Genomic DNA, 14,656 nt, shown 5'->3' with positions numbered 1-14,656 from the left:
GTAGCTTTTATATATCTTTGTCTCAGAAACATTTACAAACCATTTCACTCACTGGATGATGTCATGAGTGTTGTCATTTGAGATGCCATCAACGATGTCACTGACCATGTCATGAGTGATGTATTATGTGAAGTCATAGCCAGTGCATTGTCTACCCGTAAATTAGAGTTAGCTAAGGTAACTATAACTGCTGAATTTCAATGGTTTTGTACAAGTGAAGTCTGATCCTAACTATAACGTCCCTATAACCTTTTGTTTTTTCAGTGCAAACATATATTATATACATACATATATATGTAGATCTATGTTAAAATATCATACGTATATTTCAAGTATAATAATGCATTTCTTAGTTTTTATCATTTAAAAATATGTTATTTTTAAATACATGTTATATAATTGTAAAAAATTGTTATTAATTCAAAAATATAACATTTATTATTTTTTTATACACAGTAAACAAATGGAAATATTTTACTGTCGGTGGAATCTCCACCCCGCTGGTGGGGATCTCTGCCCCACAGGCGGAGATCTCCCTCCCAGTGGCTGAGATCTCACTCCAGTGTACAGAATCGTAAAATATGGTCGTAAAGATACTAGTAGTAACTTAACAGTTTTAAATAGGTTCAACCCCCTGGTTCCTGGGGGCAGTAATATGCAAGTCTGTACTTTTGAGTACGTTTATACTTGGAAATGGTGAATAGTCAAAAGTAAAAAATTTACTCAGAAGTGTAAATGTAAATTTACCTGTGTAAATTTACTCATGTTTATGTTTACCTTTGTGAATGAGCCCCACTGAATCCCTCTTCCACTCTCCCTGTTGTGTTTCAAGACTTGAGTGAGACAACAGTCTCCGTTTGTTAGCTTCAAGACATCACTGTGGCCACAGAAAAGGAAGAAAATCTCATCATCCTGTAACAAAGGGAATACAGGTTGGATGTCTGACAGTGTGTTTGTTTCTAATGAAGTATTGTTTGGTGACTCTTCAGCTGATTAATGATACATGTGGTGTAATTTCTATGTCTGACCTGTGTTTTGATAGATCTATGCAAGTTTAGCAGAAACATGCGGCTATATTTATCTGTCACTCATCTTGATATCATGTCTGGGTGGTACACTTATCAACATGTGTATGCTTGGTAGCTTCAGATTAGAGATGTTGAAATGTACAGCATCTTTAAACGGCCCACAAGTAAAAAAATCTTGGGTGTGATTTGTTTTTGGGTCTAGTCATCGTTCCATTCTGGGAGTCTCTGTCACTGTTGTGATCTGTTTTGATGTCATCGTTGTGATGTTGCAAATCACTGGATAATATTTCATCAAGTCACCTTCCACCTTGTAGTTCTATCTCGTATAAAAAGCAACACACAACAATAATGCACATAATCATTTTGGTCCATACAACAGTCTACCCTCAGACAGGTCTATGCTTCTGAGTGAGGATTTAAGAACACCAAAACACTTCTCAGTGGTGCTGTGCGTTTTCCTGTTTGTGTAGTGTTGCATGCTTCTTGTGCACTCATTCGATGGTTTTATGGTTTAATTAGCCACGCTTATGAAGTGTAACCGTGGTCACCTATGAGGGGGAATAAATGCATATTAAACATGCTGCTTGTGAAACTACAAGTGCTCACGGGTGCTGTGTCCGAGTGTGCCATCAGCAACACCATTTTCAAAACACTGTTTGTAAATGTCAGGGGCGGCTTCTGCGCTAAGGCGGGGGTGCATCGTCTCACTGCTCTGCGAACAGTGTAAAAAGGAAAACTAAGACGATACTAACTAGTGTTATTATCGTTTTAGTTTTCCTTCCTGCTGCGTGGGGTGTCTGGCCAGTGCAGGGGGCAGGGGGCAGGGGAAGAGTGTAAGGCACACTCTAAAGTGCGTATGTCGGTTTGACCAGCCCAAAAGGGGCATCTTCCCGCCAGGCTGCATTACACAGCCTGGTGGGGAACATGCAAAGCCTCCAAGCCCCTGTCTGAGCACTGATCCACTGCGCTCAGACCAATCACAACGCTGTTTCAGGCAGCGTTGTGATTGGACAGGTGATTCTGGGAGCTTCCTGTTGCAGCGCAGAGGAGATGGAGCAGAGGCGGCAGCACCCGGCGGCACCCAGGTAAGTCAGTTTCTTTTTATTTGTTTCATTCTCCCCTCTGCTCCCCCCGCCCCACCACCCACGCTTAGTAGTGGCCGCTATTGATGAATGTATGAATCATGTGTACTCCCCGGGAATATGACTACTTTATTTGTGAAGGTGAAGTTAGTATCACTGATTGCCTGCATACCAGTGCTTTAAATGGGCCGGTACTCACCGGTAATGAGTACCGGCACTTTTTCATTTTCTCCCCTTGAGTACAGGCACTTTGCCTAGAATGAAGAGAGTACCGGTACTCATGGGACCTGACTTCAACCCAGGCAGCGCTTTCTTAATCCCTCCACTGATACCTCTGCCACACCTTTAACAAGCACTGAACGGAATCAATCACGGGAGCTTTTGTCACCAGGAACCAGCGTGAGCTGCTTTGGAAGTTTGGAAGTCATCAGAGCAGGGGTATGTGGGGGGAGGGTCTGCAGAGTGGTTATCTTATCCATTGTTCTTTCGCAGTGGGGCTGAAAGGGGGCTGTAAAATCAAATGGGTGGCTGTGGGACACACTGTTTAGGATTGAATATTCCCTGGACTGAACAAAAGAATGTTTGCTAATGCTTTCACCATTGGCACACATGTGAATTGCCAACCACACAAGTGAATTGCCTACTTGCCTGCTGCTGCTTTCTGTGTTTTTCTGTTGTTGAAAATGTTAGTTATCACTGACCAGCAGCATTTCATTTAAAAGTGGGTGTATGGCTGTGGGAGTGATGTCCATTGAGTGTTATCTAACAGCGGCACATAAAGCGCTCCTGAGGACAGGCGCCAGCTGGCCTGCCCCTCTCGGCCTTGGAACCCTCCCGGGTACAGGCCTCGCTGGCCTGCCCTTAGTGTATGATCCACCGGAGGGCACCGTTCTGCAGCTCTTATTAAGCAAGTGCTTCACTGGCTACCATTACAATTTGATCTATATTTCCAGAGTCCCTCTTCATTCTAGAACTCTATCGTGTTGTGAAATGTGTTCTTTCTGTAAAGTATAATAATGCCTCATACGAGTAATAGTAACTCCTTCCAGAATGAGTACACTCTCGTAGAGGGACGACGAGGCACGGCTTTCGAAATTACGAAACGTGTTTCTTTATATTGGATAAGTGCCAAGTGTTTGTTTATGTGGTTGAGAAAACAAGTAGGTGCTGGAGGACAGGGCCGGCTTTAGTGCTGGTGGTGCCCTGTGCGACAATGTCTGTTGGTGCCCCCCAAAGACCACCTCTGCCACGGATTCCCTCACTAGCACCCTTTAGCAGTGCTTCTCAGGTCTCCATAACCACTGTCTCTCAGATCCATTTAGTTGTATAACACCACTCATACCAGTGTAAGGTGTCAGAGCACGTTATACCACACACACATTGCACAGAGACAATCATATGTGTGTAAATCAGTGTATAGGAAATGTTACATCAGACAGTACTACAAGGTAAAGTGTAGGAGTGGCATGTCATTGATACTGGTAGGCAATATAATTAACGTTCTCATTCAGGAAAGGCACAAATTCAGAATTTAAAATGCAACATCATTGTTAAGGGTTCTCTTTCATAATAAGAAGTGTTTTCTACTCAAATGAATCGTTTTCACAAGATTAGGATAATGAAAGACTGGGCAAAAAAATATGTAGCTCTAACATGTACCTTGCAGTTTGCAACAGCTCTAGGGTGACAGTTAATAGCTCAATGTTCTATATTAGGATTTTGCCTTATAAACAACAAGTAACATAAGGAGCTCTCTTACAGAAGCAGTAACCCACTGACCTATTTACATTATATGCATTACGTAGATGGAGGCATACTACCTGGCGGGACAACTGCAGCGGTTAACACAGTGAGTGGCGGGAAGCCTAGACCCGGAACAAAGGAGGCCACCCTTTACCCCAGAGAGGTCAGATGTACTGGGTATGCTGATGGGCACCATCAAACCGCAGCATGTCCGTACTAATGAACATAAGGTGAGTTGCATGTATTTATATCCTGTGTCTGTGATACCTCATACTCCATCTGCAGACCCACAAAGGTCTTAATATTTCTCCCTTCCACCACATTACTAATTTTAGTGATTTCAAAAAGCTCCCAACGTGCAAACTTCTGTAATTTACACACTTCTTTCAGCACGTTCCCTTCCCAAAACAGAGTTTCTGTTGTGACTTCCCCTTCCACCCCAGATAGGAAGTAACTTTATTCTAGGCCGACTGATGGGGTCATTTCTGGCCAGTTGCAGCAGTCACTGCCTGGGTATCTGATTCTGTCTGCTGAAGACAGATGTACCCTCGTGAGTGGACGCACAGAGGCAGCTCTCTATACCCAAAAGAGACCAGTTCTTCTCAGACTAGACAGCAAAGGGTCCCACCCATGGGTAGAGAAACAGCAGTGATACCAAGGGAGCTGTAATGATACAATAGCGAAAATCAGTAAGATGTCCTTATGGCACTCTGTGAGTCTATGCTCTTGGAACTTCATACCCATGACCTCCGTTGCTATGCTCCCCAAGTGGGCTACTTGATCCAGAATTCACTGCTGCTGATAATCAGTATCCCCAGGAGCAACTTTACAGAAATGGGGAACACAAGTACAAGAGAGTGGATTCAGAGGAGATCCCTGTCCCATTCACTAAGATACCTTCACTGGATCAAGAGCAAGTCCAGAAAGACCCCACCCCCCCTCCCTCTCTCTTCTCCTAGCCTTGCCACTGTCAGAATAACTAAGCCCTACGCCCGGACACCATCTAAACCCCGCATTGAGCAGCATCCAGGCTCTGACCCCCTTCCCAGCCCTCTCTCAATGCGGTTCCTCCCTTGACTCAAGGGGGCATATTTACAAGCCCTCATCGCCACCGGAACGTCACTTTTTTTGACGCTCTGATGGTGCTGCACCATTTTCAATGTTTAGAAGGTGGCGCTAAGCCAATTTGCGTGGCTTACCGCCACCTTGTAAATATGCCCCTTTTTGCCACCTTCCTCTGCGGCAAAGGGGCGTGCAATGAGTGTTGTTGTGGGATTCCACCACAACACCCATTACTTTTTGACGCTGCCCCAGATTTACAAGGCTGAGGCAGCGCCCAAAACTAACGCCATGAAATAGAATGGTGATACGAGGAGATATTATTAATTTCTCCTTGTTTATTGCTCATTCCATGTGTGCTGCATTCTGCAGCATGCATAGAAGGTGCAAATTGCTATTATTGATTGTTTGTGTGCAGTAAAGTGTCCCTTCCTGCACATAAACTATCGTCCCAGCAGCGCAGGCACCCTTGCAACATGGCAGCAGTGTGCCTGCTCTGGCGCTAGGCAGCTTTTTTCGTACCAGCACTAACGGAAACACAGGGGTGCGTCGTATTCTTGTGAATATGGCGCATCCCAGTGATTTAAAAATCTCGGAGCGTGGCACTGCTTAATTTGGCACAGCGTTGTGCTCCGGCATTTTTTTGTAAATGTGCCCCAAGGTCCACACACGCTATTGTTGGGCCGCCAGTGTGATTTAGTGGCATTCCCAGACCACCCCCTCCCCGCCCCTGGCCGCACGCAGAGGCCCCTCATCCTCCCCTATACTGCAGCTGTCACATGGACACCCAAGAAAACACTATGTAATCCATTACCAGTCAATGTGTATATTGTTGATTATTGAAAACCCCAATAAAAAAGAGTAAGTCCAGAAAGGGGCAGGAGAGGGGTGCAAAGTAGGGTGGAACAAGAACCAAGATAACTGTCACTGTGGAGGAAGGAGAATAAGGCATGAACTTGCACAAGGTCAGTACAAACATCTAAGTTCCTAAGCAACAAGAGCAGGAGACGGGAGCATGTCTGGGCAATGGGACAGTCTAGCCGGTCGTATCTAGTACTGAGAAAGTTCCTGAGACACCGCCCCTCTGTCGCTGTGCCTTTTTACAGGCCTTTCCTTGCCTGGGTGCATGGGAGAAGAGTGGTGGCCCCACCAGGTGGAATTGCACTAAATAAGTGGGCCTTGCTTGTTGGAGGGCTCCAGCTCCTTGCCTTGCATCGTGTGTCTGGGAGCCTCTCGCTGTGTGGATGGCCACCACCAGTGGTCGAAGTGCATTAAAAAATAGCATGGGAACTGTGATGCTGTGCGCAAGGGGGGGGTGAGTGAGTTTGGCGGCATGGATAGAAAAATATTGAGTAACTTTTTTCGGTCTTTCACCTTCAGGTAACTACATATAAAAAAGCACACAGCTTAAATAAAAATGAATGGCAAGTTACGTTAATCCGTGGGAAATGCACTGTCATCCCTTATGAAACCTCTATCAGTTAATGCACTGTACCAGAGAGCCACAGAACAGAATCCTGGTTGGTGCAGTGGAGAATAGTGACTTGAGTATGTTTTAGTGCTATGAGGTCCCAGCCTGTGGCAGAAAGTACAGTGAACATGTAAGTCATTATTTTAAAGTTGCATTACACACAGTATAAGATAGTCTGCTACAAAATGCACAACAAGGTCTAAGATAAAAAGTCTATTCAAAATATAGATTTTTTGCAGACTGTACGTAATGCAATTTCTTTTCTTATAACTGTCTTTTAAAAGCACACGCTTCACAGCTTAGCCGGTAGCTCCCTTTAATACCCCTCAAAAAGAATACATTTGTGTCATCAGGAAGCAAGGGTTACGGTGATGCAGGCTGTCGGCTGAGTACGCTGGGAGAAACCTTGTTTACTGTGGTTCAAGTGAATGCTGAGAGATTCCTCAACCGGCTGTGCAGCCTCCCAGAACCATAGCAGATCAGTTACATACGAGCTGTGTCTCTTTGCCTTCATAGACCACCATGTTTCTCGCCTGAGGTTATGTGCATGCAGTCTGCTGCTGGGCCTGGTAAAGGGCTTCGGCGCTACCTAGTAAAGGGTCGCTGGGGGGGCGTTCTATGTGCAACAATATCACACTTTTTTCATTTTGAACTCCTACAATCTCTGCAAGTGCAGCAAGCAGTATACAATTTCAGTTGTGACTTTGATTAGTGATTAATCCTCAAGTTGTGTGGGAGGAGGAGTAGAGGTGAGGAAGAATTGAGAGAGTGAAAGTAAAAATTCACTGGAGGAACTTTCAACATGCAAAATTTCTCTAAAGGTTCTGCCGCAACCCATCTCGATTCTCCAGTCCTGGCTCAGAGGGTCAAAAGGCGAGTAGGGAAAGCAGTAGCCCAGTAAAATTGTGCTGCATTCTCGCGGAAAGACATAGTAATGCCTACTGAAAATCCGGAGTATAGGTTGGCCGCCTCAGAGCTTTCTCAGAAAAACTGTCAGGGGGTGCCTCAGCTGACTTGGATATGAGTCTTAGTCCCACTGTTAGTGATTCTGCAGGGGGGGAAGCTGTACAAATACCTGGAGAAGAATCAGAGGAGGCTAACTCAATGTATGATGCTGAGGCTGGGAAATCCAAGGAACTTAAAAAATACGCCTTATTTTTTACGGCTAAATCCGGCTCAACACCTGGCGTAGATGTGTTGGAGAGCGTTCCATTGGCAGTTGAACAGTGCCCTGGTTCAATGGAGAGCATGCTGCCCAGGGGCGACAGTAATGCTTCATCGCAACTTTTGTCACAATCTTTGGAGTCTCTCTCACAGAGGCCATTGGGAACAGCCGTGGTGGAAATCACAGGGCAGGCAGTGATCGTAAGCGCTGATGCACTAGTAGCACAAACTAAATCCGGGACTGAATCAATTCAGGAGGGCCCCTCTCAGGTCCACATACCCTTTACTCTACAATGGGATGCCAAGAGCCGGCTCAATCTAATTTTGGAGGAGATTAGGGAACTTAAAGCCTCTCAAACGGTGAAGAATGCAGCTATACATGCCCGGCTTACAAAAATCGAAGATACTATGGCCTGGACCCCGATGCGACTTAATGAGGCAGAAGCAAGAATATCGCAGATGAAGGATGAGGTTGTCATCATGAAAGATAAGGTAGCTGCTTTCCAGAGCCAAAAATCCACAATGAAATATAAATTGGAGGAATTGGAGAATCATTCTAGATGCTCTAATCTTTGTATTCTTGGTATTCCGGAGGGTCTTGAGGGCCAGCAGACACTCTAATGCATGGGTACTCACAAACTTTCTCTCGGGGGCCAAATTTACAGTCTGGTTTGTGGCTGAGGCCGCACCGGTGGGGGCGGGGGCAGTGGGGAAGGGGGCAGGGCTAGAGCAACAAAAAAAAACTATGACCATGAGGTTGATTACAGGCCCCTGCGGCGGACGCCTTCGTCCACTGAGCCACCAGACCCGGCATTCACACATCTCTATCTATCTATCTATCTATCTATCTATCTATCTATCTATCTATCTATCTATCTATCTATCTATCTATCTATCTATCTATCTATCTATCTATCTATCTATCTATCTATCTATCTATCTATCTATCTATCTATCTATCTATCTATCTATCTCTCTTGCTCTGTCTCCCTCCCTCCCTCTCCGTCTCCCTCCCTCCCTCTCTCTCTCTCCCTCTCTCTATCACTCTCCCTGTCTCTCTCCATCTCCCTCCCTCTCTCTATCTCTCTCTCTCTCCCTCTGTCTCCCTCACTCTGTTTGTCTCCCTTTCTCTCTGTTTCCCTCCCTCTCTCTCTGTCTCCCTCCCTCTCTGTCTCCCTCTCTCTCTGTCTCTGTCTCACTCCCTCTTGTCTGTCTCTGTCTGTCTCCCTCCCTCTGTCTCCCTCTCTCTCTCCCACCCTCTCTCTATCTCTCTCTCTTTCTCTCTGTCTCACTCACTGTTTGTCTCCCTTTCTCTCTGTCTCCCTCCCTCTCTGTCTCCCTCCCTCTCTCTCTCTCTGTCTCCCTCCCTCTCTCTCTGTCTCCCTCCCTCTATCTCTCTGTCTCCCTCCCTCCCTCCCTATCCCTCCCTCTCTCTCCGTCTCCCTCCCTCTGTCTCCATCTCCCTCTGTCTCCCTTCCTCTGTCTCTCTCTCTGTCTCCCTCCCTCTCTCTCTCTGTCTCCCTCCCTCTCTCTCTCTCCCTCCCTCTCTCCGTCTGTCTCCCTCCGTATGTCTCCCTCCCTCCCTCTGTCTCCCTCTCTCTCCCTCCCTCTCTCTCTCCGTCTCCCTCCCTCTCTCTATCTCTCTCACTCTCTCCCTCTGTCTCACTCACTCTGTTTGTCTCCCTTTCTCTCCGTCTCCCTCCCTTTCTCTCTCCGTCTCCCTCCCTCTCTCTCTCCATCTCCCTCCCTCTCTCTATCACTCTCTCTCTCCTTCTGTCTCACTCACTCTGTTCGTCTCCTTTTCTCTGTCTCCCTCCCTCCTCTCTGTATCCCTCCCTCTCTGTCTCCCTCTGTCTCACTCACTCTGTTTGTCTCCCTCTCTCTCTGTCTCCCTCCCTCCCTCTCTGTCTCCCTCCCTCTCCCTCTCTCTCCTTCCCTCTCTCTTTCTCCGTCTCCCTCCCTCTCTCTCTCTGTCTCAATCACTGTTTGTCTCCCTTTCTCTCTGTCTCCCTCCCTCTCTCTCTCTGTCTCACTCTGTCTCCCTCTCTCTCTCTCTGTCTCCTTCTGTCTCCCTCCCTCCCTCTCCCTCTGTCTCCCTCCCTCTCCCTCTGTCTCCCTCCCTCTCCCTCTGTCTCCCTGTCTCTGTCTCCCTGTCTGTCTCCTTCTCTCTCTGCCTCTCCCTCTCTCTGTCTCCCTCTCTCTGTCTTCCCCCTTTCCCTCTCTCTCTCTCCCTCCGTCTTCCTCCCTCTGTCGCACTCTGTCTTCCTCCCGCTGTCACCTCGCCCGCTGCTCTCACTCCCTGCTGCCCTCCGTCACCTCACCCTGCTGTCCTCGTCACCCTCTGTCACCTCACCCCGCGCTGAGACAGCTTCCCGGGAACACACACAGCCGCAGCACCCAAGTACTTCACAGGTCTTTTAAAGACCATTCACTTGTTAATGAGGCTTTGTTGTATTTCACCTCTTCTTAGCTCCCCTGCATCTCCACTCAATCAGAGTGGAGATGCAGGGGCGCTAAGAAGAGGTGAAATACAACAAAGCCTCATTAACAAGTGAATGTTCTTTAAAAGAATCGCCCGGCCCCCCATAGCTCCGCGCTGCTGCAACTGGCAATATGAAAAAAACACAAGTATGATGTCTGCAAGGTCCGTGGGCCGCCAAGGAAGGCTTGCCGGGCCGCTGGTGGCCCGCGGGCCTTATATGAGTACCCGTGCTCTAATGGGTCGAATCTTTTATTTAAATAAACATCCTCCCAGAATACAATGGGGATTTGACTCTTACGAGGGCCCACGGCGTTCCGGAACATCTCCTTCCTAACACCAAATTCCCTCGGACGATATTGGTCAACTTCAGAGATTATCGGGAGAAAGAACAAATTCAAGCCAAGGCGCTTAAGCAGCGACAGTTCACCTCACTGGAAGTTTCATTATGTTGTATCTTCCCAAATATGTCCGAATCCGCAGCCAAAAGAGGGAAAGAATTTGTCAATATGCTGCATCTGTTCAAGGAACAGGGGGCACAGGCAATGATTGCACAGCAAAGTAAACTGAAGTGCTTGTAAAAGGAAGATTTCATGTATTCTGCAATGTCCCTGGAGCCCAGGAGCTGTTGCAGTACATTTCTAACAAGTCTTAATTCCTAAGCTCGGGGCTTTCAAATTGATTCTATGATTATTTGCATATCTCTTTGTCTTTTTTCTCCCTCTCTCCCCCTTATTTCTCCCTCTTTCTCAAATTTTCCTCGGGCATCATTTGGGTCTTTCTCTTTTCACGTCCTGGTGTGTGGGGAGATGGAATGGGTAGGCTGATAGCTCCTGGCAAGGGGCCAGTTTCGGGGAAGGGGGTAAGCCTGTCAGGTGTGAGCGGGGATGGTGGACCACTCTCTGCGGCTTCCGGGGAGGGCAGGGAGGACATGGGTGTGGTAGAGTGAAGGTGGTGAGTGGGAATGGGAAGTAAGAGGGAAAAGAGATCCATTTCTAAAATCCAAAGCCAAACTTAAATTGTACTATCTGAACTTCACTTGTGAATGTGCAGGTCAGGTATATTGGAGGACTTATTTGTCCTAAAGTCTCACTTTATATTTGAGACCCTCTATGGTTAAATAGTATATCATTCTAATGGATAAAAGGGAAATTCTAAAGGTGGTCTCCTTCAATGTTAATAGGCTCAATAACAAAAAGAAAATGCAGCCATTTAATCGTGGATTAAGACAGACAATCCATCTGTAATTCTAATCCAAGAAACTCATATACCGGTGGGGAAGTTAGTGGAATTCCCCATGTTTAGATCCTGGGCATCATATCGGGGCTTCTCCTCTTCCCAGGCAACACATCGGGGTACTGCGATCTTTCTGGATGACTTTTTTCTTATATCCAAGACCCTACATTTTAGTAATCAGAGAATCTTGCCTAAAGGATTTTTGGATCATGCAATGATTATTTTAGAGGTTGAGTTAGGTAAAATCTTAGTGCAAACCAAGAGATGGGCTCTTAATTGACAGTGTTTACTTGAAGAAAGCTGGGCGCTATTCTGTAAAACAGCGCCTTAAACGCTGGAAATCACTTTGTCCATCCTACCTTGACCCGTTGTGAGGGGAAAGCTACTGTCAGCGGGGGAATCCTGGTTATTCCTTCTATTGCACCGTCGCCGTGAGGGGAACGGACCAGACGAAACTACACTACCCAGCATTCCACGCTCCTGGCGCTGCGGGTGATGTCACCTCGGCCGGCCGGAACAGCATAAAAGCCGCCGGGTGCCACCGCAGCGCGGGACGCGCCTTAAACGCTGGAAATCACTTTGTCCATCCTACCTTGACCCGTTGTGAGGGGAAAGCTACCGCCAGCGGGGGAATCCTGGTTATTCCTTCTATTGCACCGACGCCGTGAGGGGAACGGCCCAGACGAAACTACACTACCCTGCATTCCACGCTCCCGGCGCTGCGGGTGACGTCACCTCGGCCGGCCGGAACAGCACAAAAGCCGCCGGGTGCCACCGCAGCGCGGGACGCGCGCGGGCAGTGCCCGGGCGAAGTCCGGGCCAAGGGCGTGCCCGTCCTTGCCCGTCACTGACCGGAGCAGACTGGGCTGGGCAATCCCCCCTAAAACCGTCACACTCTCAGCGCTCGTCCTAAGGTACTGTTGTTTTTGTATTCTACTGGGTCGATTGCAAGGTTTATTGTTATTTTAGTATATGTGATCGGCTACTTGTTTACTACTGCTGTGCTTGGCCTTCCTCTGCTAACCGCCCTCTTGACCCTCGTTATGCCACCTAAAGACCCCAAAAGCAGAGCGGCCAACGAATACCTTACTGGAACGATGGACCAATTTGTCACTAAGGTCAATTGTGTCATCGACAAAGAAATTATGCTCCTGGAACGTCGTGTTTCGCAGGACCTCTCAGCAGCTAGGAGGTCCTCTATGGGCTACCTCGCCAACGTGCGCTCTCCTGAACAGCATAATTCCAATCACGCTACCACTACTCGATCTGATGTGGATCTTATTACCCAGGACTTGCCATCCAGTGGAACAGTTGCTGTTGTCTCTTTGGAGGATCAGTCTTTGCCCTTTGACTCTTTGCTAGTCTCTCCCCGACTGCTACCGTCTCCTACTAGTACTGTTCCAGAGCTTGGTACTAGGCAGCTGCGCGCACGAAACCCTGGGGCAATCCCTAAAATCAAACCAGGGTGTCCATCTTCTAATGGTGGGAAGGGCAAGATCACTAAAAAAAAGCAAAAAACAACAAACCACATTGGCTTATTGAAAAAAAACCCATTTGTTCCCAAGCAGCCTTTACAGATGGCTTCGCCAGATAAGGCTACTCTTCAACCATACTCTTCACCCATTAGAACATTGTGTCAGGATGTCGCAGGGGGGCTAAGTGAAGCAGACAAGGGAGGGACCCCAGATCTATCGAGTATACATGATATCCTTGATGCAATCAGGCTTTTGCTTCATCCTGTGGAGGATAGAATACTTAAAATTGAACAGCACCTTTCCAGGATTGAATGCAGCCTTGGGGTCCTGACCAACATCCAAAATAATATTTTGAGACCAGGGGTACTGAACGCGCCAGCCAATAGTAGAGCAGAAAAGGACCTGGCGGTCCCCCTAATTCACCCAGTAGTCCCCTCTGAATGCCAACTAGCGACTGTAATTAATGAGTCTACTTTGGTGCCTGCCCATAGAAACCCCAGACACCCTAGTACAATCCAGCTAAAAGAGGTTGCCAGGACTCCAACACCCATGTCCCCAAGTAGGGCAAATATCCCTAATTTACCACCTGAAACTGCCCCATATGTTGTCATCTTAGCAGGGGCTCCAGAACTGGGCAAAAACGAAGTTGAGTCCCCCACAACTCTGAGGAACAGGGTGATCCACTGGCTTAACAAAAATAGACCACTGCCAATGTATAAAAGTAGTAAAATACTTACGGTAAGAAGGGTCCCATGGGTGGGCCATCTGGCAAAGAATATAAAGGGGGACTGTATCCTCATTAATTTCAACGATCCCAAAATCGTTGAGCACATCTGTAATTGGAGATACCCTAGCACAGGATCATTTATTAAAGCTCTCCCCTTGGCTTATTTTTACCCCCCTGGTCACTTTATGGAAGCGTGGACGTATGTCCACCGGAACAGGAGGGGTTTTTCACAGGGGAGTTGGCCCACACCTATACTGACGTTAGATCCTGTCCCCACGGAAAATCGTTACAGCAGCCTAGAGGCTGTTGACTGACTACAGGGTAATGAAGGTACACCAATCACCTCCCTTACTCCCCTAGGTTGCTGTACACCAGGCCCCACTACACCATTAGAAAATCTAGGTCCGGACTCACCTACCCCAATAGATCCACCTTGGAGGCCTACCTTCAGCCATGATCACTATCAAGATCCCCCCCCAAGTGCCCCCACTCCTCGGGAAAACCTCCCCACTTATATCAAGCTTGTTTCCTGGAACGTGGCAGGTCTACGTAGTAAGCTCACTCTTTTAGATTGGAGCGAATTAATTGAGGAACACGACATATGCATGTTCCAGGAAACCTGGAGTGTCGAGCCATTGTATAAGACAGGGTTTTGTTGCTTCTTTGAGCCAGCAATCTCAATCGGGCGTGGCCGCCCTTCTGGCGGACTTATGGTTTGGGTCAGGGCAGACCTTAACCTCAGGATTATACATAATAGTTGCTCTACGCCAGACATAATGAGACTCACCATTAAAGGCCCAAAGAATGGCCATTCTTGGGAACTTTTCAATGTCTATGCTCGTGGAACCCCAGGGGGCGCCAAGTCTCCTACCATCACATCCCTTTCAGGCATGCTCTCCACTTGCCCTCCTGACTCTCTTTTACTTGTTGCTGGCGATCTCAACTGCTCTTTTGAACCACTTGCTATAAATGATATCCTGGGAACACACGACGAGGACACTAGATGGGGTATTCCTTTACTATCTCTTAACCCCGTAAAAAGATGGTCCCCGGTCGTGATCCAACTAAATGCCCTAGCATTAGAATTCGGCCTAAGAGCAGCGAATGGGCGCACAGCCTCTGACCCGGGGGGTGCTAACACCTTCAATAGGGTCGCCTGTCAAAGCAGAATCGATTATATTTTGATTGACAG

The 14,656-nt window shown here is 47.4% G+C and overlaps 1 protein-coding gene across 2 annotated transcripts in view; it reads left to right on the top strand.

The window, feature by feature from the left end:
* The first annotated feature begins 2,041 nt into the window (after positions 1-2,041).
* Positions 2,042-14,656, top strand: part of LOC146833389 (uncharacterized) — a 195,860-nt gene continuing 183,245 nt past the window's right edge. For both annotated transcript variants that reach the window (XM_085601192.1, XM_085601191.1), the window contains exons 1-2: positions 2,042-2,113; positions 3,916-4,083. The gene's annotated coding sequence lies outside the window, so the exon portion shown is untranslated. The remainder of the gene's footprint in view (positions 2,114-3,915; positions 4,084-14,656) is intronic.

The sequence above is a fragment of the Triturus cristatus genome, chromosome 4_2, assembly GCF_964204655.1.
Source record: "Triturus cristatus chromosome 4_2, aTriCri1.1, whole genome shotgun sequence".
Taxonomy (NCBI): domain Eukaryota; kingdom Metazoa; phylum Chordata; class Amphibia; order Caudata; family Salamandridae; genus Triturus; species Triturus cristatus.
This window is presented reverse-complemented; position numbering and strand designations above follow the sequence as displayed.